This window comes from Zalophus californianus, chromosome 9 (genome assembly GCF_009762305.2).
Source record: "Zalophus californianus isolate mZalCal1 chromosome 9, mZalCal1.pri.v2, whole genome shotgun sequence".
Classification (NCBI taxonomy): domain Eukaryota; kingdom Metazoa; phylum Chordata; class Mammalia; order Carnivora; family Otariidae; genus Zalophus; species Zalophus californianus.
The window spans coordinates 79,562,920-79,580,179 of record NC_045603.1 but is presented as its reverse complement, the minus strand read 5'-3'; the positions used below and the strand labels follow the sequence as shown (position 1 = coordinate 79,580,179).

General features: G+C 39.2%; 1 protein-coding gene across 2 annotated transcripts in view; it reads left to right on the top strand.

Annotated features, from left to right (window-relative positions):
• The first annotated feature begins 7,896 nt into the window (after positions 1 to 7,896).
• Positions 7,897 to 17,260, top strand: part of STK38L (serine/threonine kinase 38 like) — an 82,148-nt gene continuing 72,784 nt past the window's right edge. Inside the window, exon 1 of one of the 2 annotated variants that reach the window (XM_027594351.2) lies at positions 7,897 to 7,988. The gene's annotated coding sequence lies outside the window, so the exon portion shown is untranslated. The remainder of the gene's footprint in view (positions 7,989 to 17,260) is intronic. The other variant, XM_027594350.2, reaches the window with a different exon arrangement.

Sequence of the window (17,260 nt, the reverse complement as noted above, 5' to 3'; positions counted from 1 at the left end):
TAACACCATCTCTAAAGAGCTGATTCTAACAATTCAGACTTTGAAGTAGAGTCATAATTACTTTTAAAGAAATCAACTGTGTTTTACATATTCCACATTAAATGGCTAATATATTATAGAGGAAAAGCCAAATAAAGTATAGGAATTCTAGTGCAGATCTAAAACCAAACATACACGCATGATTTACTGTTAAAAATAGGAGTGCTAGCATTAAAATTCCTTTTAAAACCGGAAAGTATTCGATTTTTAAAGTATAATAATTTTAAGTGCTAGAATCACAGGATATGAATTGGTACTCTACAACAAAGTGACTATAATAATTTGCTAGAATGGATTCAAATTATTTTAGCTTTTCTTAGGCTGTCTACATTAAATATCAATGGGTTTTTTTATAAGTTGAATTCAACTATTATGATGAAAAACAGTCTTTGGTGGAGGCTTCTTTCTCTTACTTGAGAAAATGAAATTTTTGTACTCAACCCTAAAATTAGGAATGGGGAAGATAAAAAAATGTAAGGAAAAAAACCACTTCTCAGTTTTAAAAAGAAAAAGTCTTTTAAAAATTTAATTGTAATGTTAGTGAATTTCTAAGGTCAATGAAGATCATTTTCAGGAAACTGAAGACACCAAACAAATTTCTTTTTTTTCTTTTAGAACTTGATGTTAAAAATTTTAAACTGTATCTAATATAGCGTGTATCATCACAAAATATCATAGTGTCTTGTAGTTTTCCTTTCTTGTTATTTATTTTATTTATTTTTAAAGATTTTATCCATTTATTTGACAGAGAGATAGAGAAAGAGCACAAGTAGGCAGAGCGGCAGGCAGAGGGAGAGGGAGAAGCAGGTTCTCCACTGAGCAGAGAGCCTGATGCGGGGCTCGACCCCAGGACCCTGGGATCATGACCTGAGCTGAAGGCAGACGCCTAACTGGCTGAGCCACCCAGGCACCCCTCTTTTTTCTTTTTTTAAGATTTTATTTATTTGACAAAGAGACGCAGCGAGAGAGGGAGCACAAGCAGGGGGAGTGGGAGAGGGAGAAGCAGGCTTCCCGCGGAGCAGGGAGCCCGATGTGGGGCTTGATCCCAGGACACTGAGATCATGACCTGAGTTGCAGGTAGATGCTTGACTGAGTGAGCCACCCAGGCGCCCCTGCAGTTTTCCTTTCTTTTTTCTTTTTCTGAATATAACTTAAATATATTGTATTTGGTAAAAATTAGAAGTTAGGAGTAGTAAGAATAATTATATATATATTTACATTTTTATTGTTATGTTAATCACCATACATTACATCATTCGTTTTTGATGTAGTGTTCCATGATTCATCGTTTGCATATAACACCCAGTGCTCCACGCAGAACGTGCCCTCTTTAATACCCATCACCAGGCTAACCCATCCCCCCACCCCCCCTCCCCTCTAGAACCCTCCGTTTGTTTCTCAGAGTCCATCGTCTCTCATGGTTCGTCTTCCCCTCCCATTTCCCCCCCTTCATTCTTCCCCTCTTGTTATCTTTTTTTTTTTTTCCTTGCTAAGAAACTGAAATTGTCGGCTTTTCTTTAGGAGGTGGGGATAAGAGAATCCTAATAGTTAGCATTTGGACAGTGGTTTTCCCATAACCAGTACAATTTCACTCGCCCAATATACAATGTGTGGTAGTCATTGGTACAATTGCCAAATATTTCTGGTTTTCTCTCTTTCCTGGAGAATCAAAAGATTCTATCACCTGGCTCCCTTTTATTTGCATAGGCCCATGCAACGACTTCTGACCAATGCGTTGTAAGAAGAAACCTCTACGTGAGACCCTCCAATCTTCTTTTCCTTCTGGCATGAGGACTAGCCGATGAGCTAATGATAATGTTCAAGACGATGGCTGCCCTACCGGCCCCAAGGCCTGAGTGCCTCCAATGAGCAAAGCCTTACTGACGACCTACAAAGGTCATAAAGCATAAACAATAAATAAATCCACACCATCTGAAGCCACTAAAATTCCATGATGGTCTGTTACTGCAGCATCACTTAGCCTCATCTTACTCATGCACTAGATTTCCTATTTCACAGATGGAAAATCCACTGTATCTGTATCTCCATTAATATCAGGAATTTCTAAGAATCAATGGAAAGCAGCCAAGAATCAAAACAGGAAAAGTCCGACAGGGAATCTTTTTCTCTTCATGGATGTTAACATCACCAAAATTGTTCCTTAAATTCAAAGAATCCATTTGACTTGTAGTTGACAAGAGAAAAGAGGGTTCCATTCTGAAATGTGTGTTTTTGTTATACTGCTGAATATTATTATTAGCAGAAATGGTAATTAACTTGAACTGAATGTGAATAGGTTCTGAGTCCTACACTAGGTGCTTAATTTATCTCATTTAATTTCACTTAAGCCTCACAGTGATCCTAGGAGGTAGCTATTGATACTGAGATCTTTCTATCTTCAATCTAGTATTATTTCCATTATGACAACGGGTTTTATTGGTCTTAAAGTGCTTTTACCAGACGTAATTATATTTCATCTTTGTAGCAACTGTTGTGTTGAAATTCTTCACTTTGCAGATGCAGAAATAAGACTTCAGATAACTTTTTTGATCTGTCCTAGATCATACAGCTAGTAACAGAACTAGGTCCTTGGAATTAAAATCCGGTTTGGTTCTTTATTACCCTTTGCAGAGCAATAAACATAACGCAAAGAGATAGTTCAACATAATGTATTTTTTACTTTTCCTTAATGCTTCTCTTCAGGCATCTGATTTACATAGGTGCTTTTCACTTTGGGGGAGAAAGATCCCAAATCTGGGAATGCTTTAGACCCTTAGTGATAAATTGTTTGCCATTTAGTCAAGCAGGTTAACAATTAAAGCAGGGATCAATTAAAAGTCATTGTTTCCAGGTTTATAAAGTGCTTTGGGGAAGACAGTCTGATGAGAGTTCTGAATGGATTGTCATGTGTTTGATCAAATGGTCCAGGGAAAGGCCCCGGAAGCTGACAGAACAGAGCCTTTATTTTCAAAGAAACTCAATTACACTTAGCCTGGCTGAGCTAGAGCCCCTTTGAAAATCAGGACTATGAGAAGAGGAGCCAGGAATCAAACACTCTCAAGGTCAAACTGGAAAGGCATTATTCCATAAACTTCTCATTTTTTTCCATAGTAAGAAAAGTAATGGATTTCCATCAGGACAGCCTTCATGGAAAACTGAAAAGCACTTATTCTTTCTCTCTCTCCTTTAAAAAAAATTTAAAAAATCTACTGGCATAACATTGTACATCATAGTTTTTTTCTCATAATCACACTGAGAGAAAACTTTTATTTTAGTGTCTTTCTTTTCAGTCTTTAAATATGCATATGAACGTGCATATTATGAATGTCTACATATATACACATGTTATTTTTCAAATAATTTTCACACAAAGGATATTATTTTCTTGGCAACCTGCTTTAAAAGAATTCTCAAACCTAATAATATATCTGAACATCTTCCCATGTTAATCATTGATCTACTTATGATTTCTAACACATATGTGCTATTACACTGTACGGATCCACCGTAATTTATTGCACTGACCCCTGCCTTTAGGCATCTGGGTTAATTCCAACTTTTCATAGTTGTGAATAAATAATGCTGGGATAAACATCCTTGAAAGTAAATTTCCCCTTATTTCTTGTGTCTTTGAGGTGGTATAGTCTTAAACCCATTTAAAGTACGGGAATTATCATAACAATAATAGCTAACATTCACCGTGCATGTTATAAGTAGGCAAGTGACTTAAAACAAGTATCTCTGTCTCCAGATTTCTTGCTTTTGCTTTCGCTCAGTAGTGCTTCTTTTGTCTACTATTGGGAATCTGAGTGGTTGCCTTTCTCATTCACTATCTGGGATGACCTGAGCTAAGTCACTATAGCTCCCTGAGCCTCAGTTTCATTAACTGAAAACTGGGGATAATAGTACGCAACTCACAGGCTTATTGTAAGAATTAAATGAGATAGTACAAGCAAAGAACACAATGCTCGACACACAGACTCAGTAAATATTAGTTGCTCTTTAGTCTAAACGTGGAGTGAATCAGGAATTAACATTACTCTTTTATTCACACAGAGGAGAGTGCTCAACCAGGTTGTCTTAATAGTCTCTCTTTTTTAATCATAATTTCTTACTCTTTAAAAAAAAATCTCCATACCAGTTACATCTCCATTATCATTGTTACTGTTTGTGTCTTTTCTTTTTGTTCCTGAATTAGTCTTACCAAAGTTTTTCCTACTTCCTTGACTTTTCAAAGAATCACCTTTTGGTTGTTATAGGTCAATTTCAGTCTTTTTTAAAAAATTCCCTCTTGTGGGGCGCCTGGGTGGCTCAGTTGGTTAAGTGACTGCCTTCGGCTCAGGTCATGATCCTGGAGTCCCGGGATCGAGTCCCGCATCGGGCTCCCTGCTCAGCAGGAAGTCCGCTTCTCCCTCTGACCCTCCCCCCTCTCGTGTGCTCTCATTCTCTCTCTTTCAAATAAATAAATAAATAAATCTTTTAAAAAAATTCCCTCTTGTATTAATTTCTGCCTTTATATTTTAGAACTGTATTTGAATTTGTTAATAATAATAGAATTTACACCCATTTGAAAAACAGTTATATCTAGGATTGATTATGTTTTGATCTGTAATACATGGTGCAGATAAGGGCCATGGACCCCTCGAAGGGATTCCGTACTAGTCTTTACATCCTTCTACATTCTTTAGATTTCTTTTCTTTTTCAAGTTAGAGTTAAGAGCTTGGTTCATCTGTTTTTACATTTTGCGTATTCTGTTAAATGCATTTAAAGCAATAAACTATCCTCCAAATACTGCTTTGGCCATATCCCGCAATTACAAAGCTGCATATATAGAAAAGCAGCTTTACTCACCCAGTGGGAAGATTTTATTAATAGTTTCCTTCTATTATTATTTACTGCCATCATTTGGCATTCATTGGTTACTTACTATGAGGCAGGCCTAGAAGAGTAAAGGTAATACTATAGAGTCACTTTGTCCAGGGAGCTTACGATTTCAGCTTACATGCTGAAAACAAAAATCAGGTGAATTCTGAGAGCTGTAGAAGTTTTCACCCACAATTTTTCTCACTTTCCAGCCTAAGATTTTAGCCTATCTATGTTTAGCATAGATTTGGAGAAGAGGGAATAAGTGAAAGAAAGGGGATAAAAATTCATGTTCAACTGTAGGTTAATAAAGTTAGCAGTGGCCATGGTCTATACCTACTGAGTTTATTACCTGGACTTTAATTCTAATGTCCGAGAGAGTTGATAGTAAGAGTTTTGGAAGAACATACAAATAATCTGTTATTTAGGCAATGAGTTCTTACTCTGTTGTCTATGAAATTTGATGAAAAAGTAAATATATCCATAATATACATACTTATATTTTAACATATATGTATATTTATATATTTTTCACTAAAGTCCAACTGTAAATGAGCATTTCTTCCATTATGAATGTAACCAGCAAACCACAGTAATGTTAGCAACCTGTGACTTCACCCCCAAGAGAAATCACACATATTTTCTACCACATTAAAGTTGTTGCAGACATCTAAAATATTGTTTATGTGCTTCGCTACTGCAAAATTACCGTAGGTCTTGATCGTGTTATTTAATGCGTTAATAAAGACACAAATATGTAACTGTTATCTTTGACTGTGTAATAAATTACCACCCAGATTAGGGGCTTAAACAACAAATACTTATTATTTCACGTTCTCTGTGGGCCAGGAAGCTGACATGGTTCAGCTGGGTCTGTGGCTCAGGGTCCTTTCCCAGGCTGCAATCAAGGTGTCCGCTAGAGCTGCTCTCTCCTCAAGGCTCACCTGGGAAAGAATCTGCTTCCAAGCTCACTCAGGTTGTTGGCAGTTCTTCATGGGTTGTTGGACTGAGTGCCTCAATCCTTTGGTGGCTGCTGACCAGAGACCTCTCTCAGTTCCCTGCCAAGTGAGCCTCTCCATAAGATAGGTCACAGCATGGCAAGCTGGTTTCGACCACAGCGAGCAAGGGAGAGAGCAAGGGAGGACAGCAAGATGGAAGGCAGATTCTTTTTGTAACTTACTCATGATATGTGACATCCCATCAGTTTTGCTGTATTTTATTTTTCAGAACCAAGTCACTAGATCCACACTCAAGAGGAGGGGGTTGCACAAGACAGGAATACCAGAAATGAGGATTATTGGGAGTCATTTTAGAAGCTGCTGATCACATAACTATATCAAAAATTCCCTTTTTAGTATTTTGATAACTATATGTCAATAAAATCGATTTCCTTTGTAGCCCTAGACAGTTTATTTTATGCATTTAAGAACAATATTCTGAGAAAGGTCCCCAGATTTCACCAAGCTTCCTGAAGGGCATATGGCTCTAATTTATTTCAGTTTAGGCACTTTCAACAACTTCCTGTGGGAATTTGTTTAGAATAGCCTCAGTTTAGAAACTGGAGGTCAAAGCTTTAGCCTCCATATTATCCTACTCTGATACCCTGGACTAGTCCATATTACTCCCCAGTGTTATGAAAAATGTATGGCATATTTGAGAGCATAAATTTGCTATAGAACACTCCATAAACTGTTCTCCATTCTACTCATTTGAATTAATATATGTATGTGTGTGGTGGAGGGAGAGAGGTGTGGAGGGAGAGAGGTGTACAGGCCTCTGTCAAGCATGTTTGATCACAATTAAACCTCCTTATACTCATATATGGCAATTGTTATTTGAGTCTCAAAAGGACCATATATCAGTGGAACTGATTTCCTCGGGAATACACTAATTACCAAAGTAGTGCTTTTTCTGTTACTAAGCTATATATTTGAGAAAGCACAGGGTGTAAAAAAAAAGAGAGAGAGAGAGAGAGAAGTGATGTCATGATGCTTCCCTACCTCTTTTGCATCTATCACTTCCTCTTGGTGAAACTAAAGATAATTATGTTTTCTGCAAGCACAATACCAGCTTTACATATTGTCTTAGTAGTCTCTAAAAGCCAAGGGTATTTTGTAACACCTCCAGTATTCAAATTGAAGATAAATTTGTTGACAATAATTAGGAACGATTCTCTTATTTGGTTTGCCCAGTAACTTTTTTTCTCCAAAGTCAAATGCATCATCTTTACAAAGCCATCCCTTTTGAGTCATAATGCAGGGATTTCCCTCCTAGTTCTCAGATCCTACATAAAGCAGCCCAGTACTGTCAGTTTAGATTTTCCAAGACAACCTAAGCAAGTTTTTCGCGAATGCCTCCAAGTTTTCTGTGGCTTTTCCAATTTGAATCCAGTCTTTGCAGTGGAGTCACGGTGAGATGGAAAAGGGTCAAGGAACCTGGGTGGCTTCTAGATCCCACAGCTACAGATTAAGCAAGTTGGTCAGCCAAACCATCTTTGTTGGCCACCCTTTCCTAATCTGCAAAATGTGTGGATTCGTGGGGATTATCTCTAAACCCCTTTCCATTTCTTTGCATTACATTGTGACTTATTCTTTGCATTCTTTGCATTACATTGTGAAGTATTAAGAAAAAGTCTGTCACTTAGGACACGTGGGCAACACACTGGGCGCTCTCACAAGAACCAGCTGTGGACCAGCTTTGAATAGAGAAGAGGTAAGTTAGGTGAGGTTGATGAATGAGGGAAGTAGGACTGTCCAGTCCACTCCTCCAGGGCCATCAGGAATTCACCAGGAATTCACCAGGAGTAGGTGGGTGGGGCAGACGAGCCGGCGTTGACGACAGAAGACTACTTCCGGCTGTGGTGCGTATGACGTCAGGGCCGAGTCTGACCGGCCCAGCCACCGAGAAGCCGAGGAAGGAGGGCTCGCGAGAGTTCAGGAAGGCCGCCCCGAGATTCCGGAGCGGCCGCGGGTGCCACCTCCCGGGGGCGGGGCGAGGGCGGAGCGGGCAAAAGGGAGCGGACGGGCCCCGGACCGGCTGCGGACCGTGCGGAGGCTGAGCCGGCCGCGAGCGCGACCGGAGGCAGGTGAGTACGCGGATGCGGCGCGCGGCGCTTGCCGCCGCGGCTGGGGGGCCCCGCTCGCTGCGCCGGCCCCAACTCTGCGTGCAGGAGGCGGAGGAGATTTTCTGTGTCTTTGGGTGTCCAGGGATAGCCGGGCTAATGTCGGGGCTGGCAGTGTCTCTCCGGTGAAGCTCCAGCGACGGCCTTGGCCCTCTTGTTCCCCGAGGGGCTACTAGCCGCCCGTCCCCGGAGAAGTAGCCCCGGGCTCCGGGAGGAATCTTTGTGCTTCCCTGCTCCTCTCCCCTTCCACTCCTCGGCCCCCGAGCACCCCGATCCCGGTCCCTGCCTGGGCTACATAAACAATAACAAATGTCACGGAACCTCTCCTGGTGCCCCCCTCTCGCCCGTCCCGTGCCCTCCAGCCGATGTCACCGAGAAGAAGGATTCTAGGCATGGCTCAAATTGTGGGGGCTGCTTGTGTACCATTCCTAAAAACTGATGCGTCAGATCGCTAAACATTTCTCAGATCGACACAGTAAAGCCTCCCAGCTCTCAGAAGCACGGAGTGTTCAAACGCCGGTCTCAAAAATCTGTCCCTACCCCTGGCACCGTAGACCCTCTTTTCAATATCATTTTCTCCCACTCCCTTTTTTTCTCTTTACTGTCGGGGGCAAACGAGTGGTTGTTTGGTAAGGGAATAGGAAAGGTTGTACCCGATCGAGTAGGAGACGTTTCATCTTTAAAAAGTTATCAGGTTGACAGCAAAGGAACAAACTTTATTTTCAAAACCAGTAGCCTCCCGTTTACTGATGCTGCTTTTGTTTTGTGGGATCCCTTTTCGGGTTGCAAGTTTGGAGGAAGGATATTAAAAGAAATGGGGGAGGAGGGGCGGGAAGAGCAGGAGGTGCTGGAAGTGGTGGCTTGTCCAAAAACTGATGCTGTTGTTCTCACTTGGTAAAATGCAGAACCAACGTTCTTGTCGGTTTCACATAACTTGTGATAAGTTTTGATAGAAGCCAGTTACTCGGAAAAGGCGTATTAGCTTTCTTACGGCTAAAGTCTGAGGAAACAACTCTTAAGTGTTTTAATTTATGCCTCCTGGTTTTAAGATGGGAATGAGACTTTGTCTTTTAGGGGGTGGGGGTGGGGGCTTAACTTGTCAGGTCTCCCTACTTTAGGGCGGGATCTATTGTTGCTTAAGCCCAATTTTACTTACCCAGTGCAGATTTTTTGTGTCAGTCATATATGTATATAAGATACTGGGAACCTCTTTGTGTTTGACTGACCTTTCTTTGTATGCCTCAGGATATATAAAACAATTAAGTTTACTATACTCTACCCGGTAGCTGAGAGGTATTATAGGTGAATTAGCCATCATTGTGACGATTTGAGGAAGATAAATTAGTTCAAAATATGATGTTAAATTGTGATTACATTTGTTCATTGCATGGGTTCATTAAAGTACTTTTGTGTGAAAAATCCTCATCTAAAAAAAAAAAATATTGGTTTGATGTGGCGGAACTTTGTGTTTTTCTCCTGGTTAAGATGGCTGATAATGTTTTCCATTTGGCTGGGTTGTGTTTAGGATGAGAAATAAATTGGGTGTAGTTTTTGTGTAGCCTTTGAAAGGCCCTGCCACTGAGGAATGAAAAAAAATTAGACTTGGAAAAGCCACTTTAAATGGGTGCAATTCTTTTTCAGCTTTCTGTTTTTTAGTTTGTTTTAAAATGAATCAAAGAATAGAGACTAGGAAAATTTGTGCAAATGAATAGGTGTCCTCAGCAGTTTTTATGCTGAAAAATTAATTTCAAAAGGCAGGACACTATAAAAACAAAGGAAAATTTGTAGAAAATGCACTCAATTCAGCCATTTGTTTTCAGAAAAGTTCTGTTCTCTCACAGTAAGGGCCACATCATTGTGTGAGCGAAGTTGGGTAATACTTTAGAAAGTGCTTTCCCAGTGATCCGGAATGAGTTGGAGGCTTGTTGTGTGTGTGTGTGTGTGTGTGTGTGTGGCACTTTTTTTAAGAGGGAAAAGAGGGCACAAATCAAAGCCAGAAAGATTTGCATCTCAGTGTAATGTTAAAATGATTTTATTTTACATAAATAGTGTAGGGTGAATCAGGCACGCATACTGTCTTCTAGCATCCCCAGGATTACATTAAAATCAGCAGATGGGCAAGTTATGATTAGGTTAGACTTGACATATGCAGAAAGTATGCTACTGTATTTTTATATTAAAAGTACCATAGGCTTTTTTGAATGAAATAATGCAAGTAAGCTTGTAGGCATAGACATTTTTAAAAAATAAATTAGTTTAAAAAATATTCTTAGCAGTTTAAACAAATTAATCCTTCTTTCCTCCCTCCCTCTCCCCACAAAATTTCATTTAAGTCTTAAGAGATCCTATTTAGCAAGGTAAGACCGGTATTTAAGTGCGCTGGTTACATAAATCCCCTGTCTCCAGGTAAAGGTTTGCTAATTGACACAGTATGATTTTTCAGAACCTTTAGAGAGAGGGAAAAGAAGGACAACAGTGAACAATATTTGCTGTCTGGTGCAGTCAGATGAGCTGTTGTCTCTATCTTCAGAGAGATACAATCTGATAGGAGGGAAATGTACCCAAGTAACTGTAATACACATGCATTTTGTGGAGAAGGCTAGGAGGGAGGGATTAAATTCTACTAGATCAATTAAGGAAGGTTTTGAGTAGGGAAAGGCATTTGTATAGATGATCTGGATGGTCTAGTCATGATGATCATAATAAGTAAACACTTTATATAATGCTGATTGCTGCCAAAACCTTACATGTACTAATTTACCTGGGTTTAATTCCTGTAACAACCATACGGAGTAGGTATTTTTTAGTATTCCCATTTTGCAGACAGAGTAACTGAGGTACCAAGACCAGATAACTAGAAAATGATAGAACGGGTTCCAGCCCAAACATTCTGGCTTATACCTGTGTCCTTGTGCTTCATCTCTATCCTTATTTTCTCTTCCATTCTTGATGGTCTTTTTCAAAAAAATTGATTTAGGAAAATACATTTCTCTGGCACATAGATTTAGGGCTCAATTTTCTAGAAAGAGCTTCAAAATAAAGAACACCCAGGTAAGTAAGTTATTTTTGGAATGTTAGATAATTTCAAAAAGTTGCTCTTGGTGCAAATTAAATGTAACCATTGAGTGGGACTCTTGATAAATTTGACATATTACCTAGTACCATACCCATAGGATTTAGAAATAAGAAATTGTAATTAAATTAACTCCTTTGCCTAATGGAATGTTTGAATCACTGTATATTTTGGCTTGTAATTTAAAAAAATCACTTGGCACTGGGTATTTTTTGGACTGAATTGTGAGGTTGGAATTTAGTTAATGATTGGTAGTCTCAGCCCTTTTAGTTTTTATTTCCACAAATAGCTAAATATATTATGCCTGAATCAGGGTTTTTTTTTTTTTTAAGATTTTACTTTTAAGCAATCTCTACACCCAACGCAGGGCTTGAACTCACAACCCCAAGATCGAGTTGCATGGTCTACTGACTGAGCTAGCCAGGCGCCCCATGAATCAGGGTTTTGAATAGAGTGTTGTACATGTATAAAATGAGAGAAGTTCAATCACTGATACTTTCTGTTAGGGCACCTTTGAGAGCTCTTTTGGGATTGTAAAATAAAAGGTGCCATCAAAATGCACTGTGCCTCCTATAGACCTACTCAGTAAACGCTTCTTTGTTGAATGAATGTTGCGAATGATTTTATTAATGAAGTTTCAAGAATAGTTCACATTTGCTATTGGTTATCAAAGTACTGGGATCACAATAAACGCAACTGGATTTAAAGTTTAGGAAGGGAAAGTATATCTCGGCAGTGGTTGGATACTGTCTTATCAAGATGCAGACTCTTCAGCTCCTTTGTGTCCTGATTGACCAAACTCATAATAGAGTTCCAGAGGCACATTTTCTGAGGTTGAATATAGTTAAGTGTTCTCTCCTTGTCCGAGTCAGGTAGAGTGTAGAAAACCCCCACAGTAGGTAATTTATGGTTGATGAGCTTAAAACCCAATAGGAGGGGTGCGTGGGTGGCTCAGTTGTTAAGCGTCTGCCTTCGGCTCCAGTCATGATCCAAAAAAAACCTAATAGGAAAAGTAGAAGAACTAAAGCCAGTATTTAAAGCTCATATATTTATATTATTACAATTAGACAAAAGTGGCAAAACAAATTTAAATATATATGTATTTGTAGATACATATCTATGTATTTTTACACAGCTTAATAGTGATGGCATATTATTTCCATTTACCATCACCTGATTGACAAAATTTTTAGGATCTTCAGCCCATAATTTCATGCATATACTTTTAAAAAAATTTATGTCTTATAAAAGATTTTATTAGAGAGAGAGAGAGAGAGAGTGTGCATGGGGGGAGGGGCAGAGAGAGAGGAGGAGAGAGAATCTTAAGCAGACTCCACACCCATTGTGGAGCCCGACTATGGCTCTGTCTACAACCCTGACGACATGACCTGAGCTGAAATCAAGGGTCGGACGCTTAACTGACTGAGCCGCCCAGGTGCCCCTCATGCAGATACTCATAAGACAATTATGCTTTGTTATAAAAAAAAGTTAACATTTCTCTAAGTACAGGTTTGGTTTTGAAAGGTTATTCTTAGTAAAGAGGAGTGTGATCTGGTGCCTTAGAGGGAAACCAGATTTACTCTCACCTCCTTGCTGGTAGAAATTTTGGAGCATCTTTTCCCCAGTAGACTAGTTTTGTCTGTGTTGAACATCCACTGAGACAGGTAGCTTCCCTCTTAGATGATGTCTGTACAGGTCTTAGAGAAGATCTTAGCAGTGACAGGTCATATGGTGAGCTAACCATTCACACTGAGTTGGGTAAATTCAAAAAGGCCTTGAACTTCGGCAGTTTTGTGGTAGTAGCACTTCTGCTATGCTCAGCTTTTAAACCGTTCAACAAGCTCCTTGCCTTCTCCTGAACTAACACCAGACCAGTTGACAACCCAAACTGATGTTGATTCTCTGGCCACACATGCACCTTTCTTGTTTTCCTTGTCTTTTGCTGATTCTTACTGATTCCACAGGTATAGACTTTATTACAACTGACACAAGTCTGATCCCGTATACACAGGCAGCATCCAGTGTTTTCCTACCTCTTATATCTCTTACCTTTCCCCTTATTTTTTTACCTTTTTATAATTACTTGCTATCTCTACATCTGATTCCTAATTTTGGAACACTTTCCTTACTTTTGCAGTTACTGAAGATGATGGAGTTAAAAATATTTAACACCTAAAATCAGCCACAAATACAACTTCCCCAGAATAAAGAACAAGATGACAGAAACCTAAATGACTGTGCATGGTTGTTAATGCCATCTATTTTTGGCAAGCAGAGTTGGTGTGCCTTTGCTATGGAGCCTAGCTTGCATTCTGTCTAGGAAAAGTTAAAAAATTGAAAGTTTGGAAACAGGCTTCTGTACACATCAATAAGCACTTTTTTGGGGGGGGTGTCCTGCTCTCTCTCCATGTGGTCATTGCTCTTCTGCGTTTATGACTTTGAGGTTTTGGCTATAGTTCTGTAGATTCTTCAGCAATCCTGGAGACACAGTACGTCATTTGTACATTTAATATGAAAAATGCTTTGTGTAATCTATGTTTCTTAAACTTTGTATCCCAACAGGAATTTATAGATTTAGCTCTCTGTCACCTTCCCTTCTGACATGTTCTTGGCTCTTTTTTCTTCCTGAATGTAACCAATTAGTGTACAGGTCTAATAATAATTTTATCAACAGTAATCACTCATTTCTCACTTACTATGTATAAGACATAACGCTAAAGACTGTATATTAATATCATCTCATTTAATCCCTGCGGCAACCTTATGAGTTACTATTTCTGCTTACACATGAGGAAACTGTAGTCTTTGGAGAAGTGACCAGGGTCATGTGGGGAGATAGTAAGTGATGGAGTTAGAACTTGATCCCTGAGATACAGTTTGCTTTCTTTTGTATTGCTTTATTTTATTTAAAAAATGTCTCCTCTGCTGTTTAATTTACTTCCTTCATCTAGTCCCACCTGAATTTTCTTTCTTCCCTTCCTCCCATTTTTAGGAATTATTTACAGTTTTGCATGTCAAACATAAATCTTTTTAGGAGAAGTATACAGAAATAATTCAACTCAACTCATATTTCCTGTAGAGGGGGACTTGCTCTTGGAGAGAGCTTATTGTAAGAATACTAGTTGTAGCACCTTATATTGGTACTGTGCTTTAGAATTTCCTAAAGCATTTTTTTTCCCCACATATCCTCCTAGAAATCCTCCCTTTAACTCAGGTCCTTAGATTAAAAGCTGCTACAGGCACTTTCCTAAGGACTGTGCAAAATAAGTTAATGAGACACAGTTCCTGCCCTCAGCAATTTTAATGCTGAAATAAATGATATAATCAAATGTTCTGACTTCAAGCCAATTAAGAGCAGGTAAATACATTACAACACAGCATTTTCTTTCTTTTTTTTTTAAATTTTTTATTGTTATGTTAATCACCATATATTACATCATTTGTTTTGGTGTACTGTTCCATGATTCATTGTTTGTTCATAACACCCAGTGCTCCATGCAAAATGTGCCCTCTTTAATACCCATCACCAGGCTAACCCATCCCCCTACCCTCCTCCCCTCTAGAACCCTCAGTTTGTTTTTCAGAGTCTATCATCTCTCCTGGTTCGTCTCCCCCTCTGACTTACTCCCCTTCATTCTTCCTCTCCTGCTATCTTCTTCTTTTTCTTTTTTCTTAAAATATGTTGCGTTATTTGTTTCAGAAGTACAGATCTGTGATTCAACAGTCTTGCACAATTCACAGCGCTCACCGTAGGACATACCCTCCCCAATGTCTATCACCCAGCCACCCCATCCCTCCCACCCCCAACCACTCCAGTAACACTCAGTTTGTTCCTGAGATTAAGAATTCCTCATATCAGTGAGGTCATATGATACATGTCTTTCTCTGATTGACTTATTTCACTAAGCATAACACCCTCCAGTTCTATCCACGTCATTGCAAATGGCAAGATCTCATTCCTTTTGATGGCTGCATAATATTCCATTGTGTATATATACCACATCTTCTTTATCCATTCATCTGTCGATGGACATCTTGGCTCTTTCCACAGTTTGGCTATTGTGGACATTGCTGCTATAAACATTGGGGTGCACGTACCCCTTCGGGTCCCTACATTTGTATCTTTGGGGTAAATACCCAGTAGACAGCACAGCATTTTCTTAAAGGGTGTTACAGTTTTGAGATTTGAGCTTCCTTTTTGGTCAAATTTGAGAAGTTGGAATTTTAGTTCTGCATTTTAAATCAAATTTCAAAGTCCTCCATTCTTGTGATTCAGGTGAATGGTGGTTAAGTTGCTGCCTACCTCATCCTGCATACAACTGTGGCATTTAACTAAAAGGATTACAGTGAAGGATTGGGGTGGAGGGAAGACAGATAATCATTTCAGAAGTGAAATTGGGAAATGGAGATCCTAACGAGGGCTTGATGAAGTATCTTAAAGTGTCACTATTGTAGGAAATTGGATGTTAACTTTAGAGAATGAACAGGCTACATGTATTGAACTCTGGCAAGTTGTATTATTTGAGAGATCAGAGAGCTTATTCAATGATCTATCTTTAAAAAGTGTATCTTGTGCCAGTATCTTGTTTTACTAAATTTAATTTTTACTAAACTGGATATTTTTTCTTAGTTAAGCGTTTGCCCATTGAGTTGGTTCCAGTGTGGGAACACCACTGTGCTTCACTGTTTTTGGGTACTTGTCAGCAGAGGCTGGTTGCCTGGTTTACAGTGCTAGGGAGTTGCCTTTTGTTGTGTTTTTACAATAGAGATCCATTTCATTTGGACACATCTTTCAAATCTGGTTGAGGATATTCTCCATATGTCCACTATTATCTAGCCAAACCAAAAAGACTTTTTCTATTTTTGTGGCTAGAGTGGAAAAATTTCCATCTGAATTGCATGTATTTGGCCCATTGATGTTCTTAATACTGGCAAATCCTAAAGGAATCACAGACTCATAATGTTTTAGTGAGGTTAATCATCATAATTCAACGTTTATCGTCTATTTGCAGGGCACCATGTGAGGTACTGTGGCAAAATAGAGATGAGTATAATATATTGCACTTCCACTTAGAAAGGCTCCATCCAGCAAGAGACATAATGTATGGGTACAAATAACTGTAATTCAAATAGAAAGTGATACGTGAGTGACAGGTCGCTGTGGGAGCAGAGGAAGGAGGGATTGCTTCTGGCTGGAGAGATTAGGAAGGCTTCCCATATAAAGTGAAATATGAATTGGCTATTTAAGAGTGAAGGTCAGGCCAGGCAGAGGGATTAGCATGAATTGGATATATCTCTATAACACCTGGTAAATTATGTTAATTATTTACTTCTCTCTCTGCCCTGGTTGGATTTAAGCCCACTGAGCTTTGAGAACAGGTGTTTTTCAGAAAGCTTTTCATTCTTGCATCATCAACTGTTCAACCTGATGCATTTAATTAAAGTCATACTTTAGTAACATTACAGTGGCAGTAGTGTCTTTGGACTGGATTCAAGGGAAGAGGGACCAGCAATGAGAAGACCACTGAAGAGACTATTTTTATTTATTTTTAAATTTTCTTTATTTGAGTATAGTTGACACACGATGTTACATTAGTTTCAGGAGTACAACATAGCGATTCAATAACTCTATACATCACGCTATGCTCACCCTAAGTGTAGCTACCACCTGTCACCAACACAATGCTATTACAGTATCATTGACTGTGTCCCCTATGCTGTTTGTTTCATCCGCATGACTTACTCATTTCCTAACTGGAAGCCTGTGCCTCCCACTCCCCTTCACCCATTTTGCCCAGCCCCGCCCCTCCCCTCTGGCAACCATTGGTTTGTTCTCTGTATTTATAGGCCTGATTCTGCTTTTTGTTTATTCATTTGTTTTTTAAGATTCCACATATGAAGGAAATCCTATGGTATTTGTCTTTCTCAATCTGACTTATTTTGCTTGGCATAATGTCCTCTAGGTCCATCCATGTTGCAGATGGCATGATCTCATCCCTTTTTTTATGACTGACTAATATTCCATTGTATGGACACACAATATCTTCTTCATCCATTTATCTATGGATGGACACTTAGGTTGCTTCCATATCTTGGCTATTGTAAGTAATGCTGCAATAAACATAGGCGTGCATGTATCTTTCTAAATTTGTGTTTTTGTTTT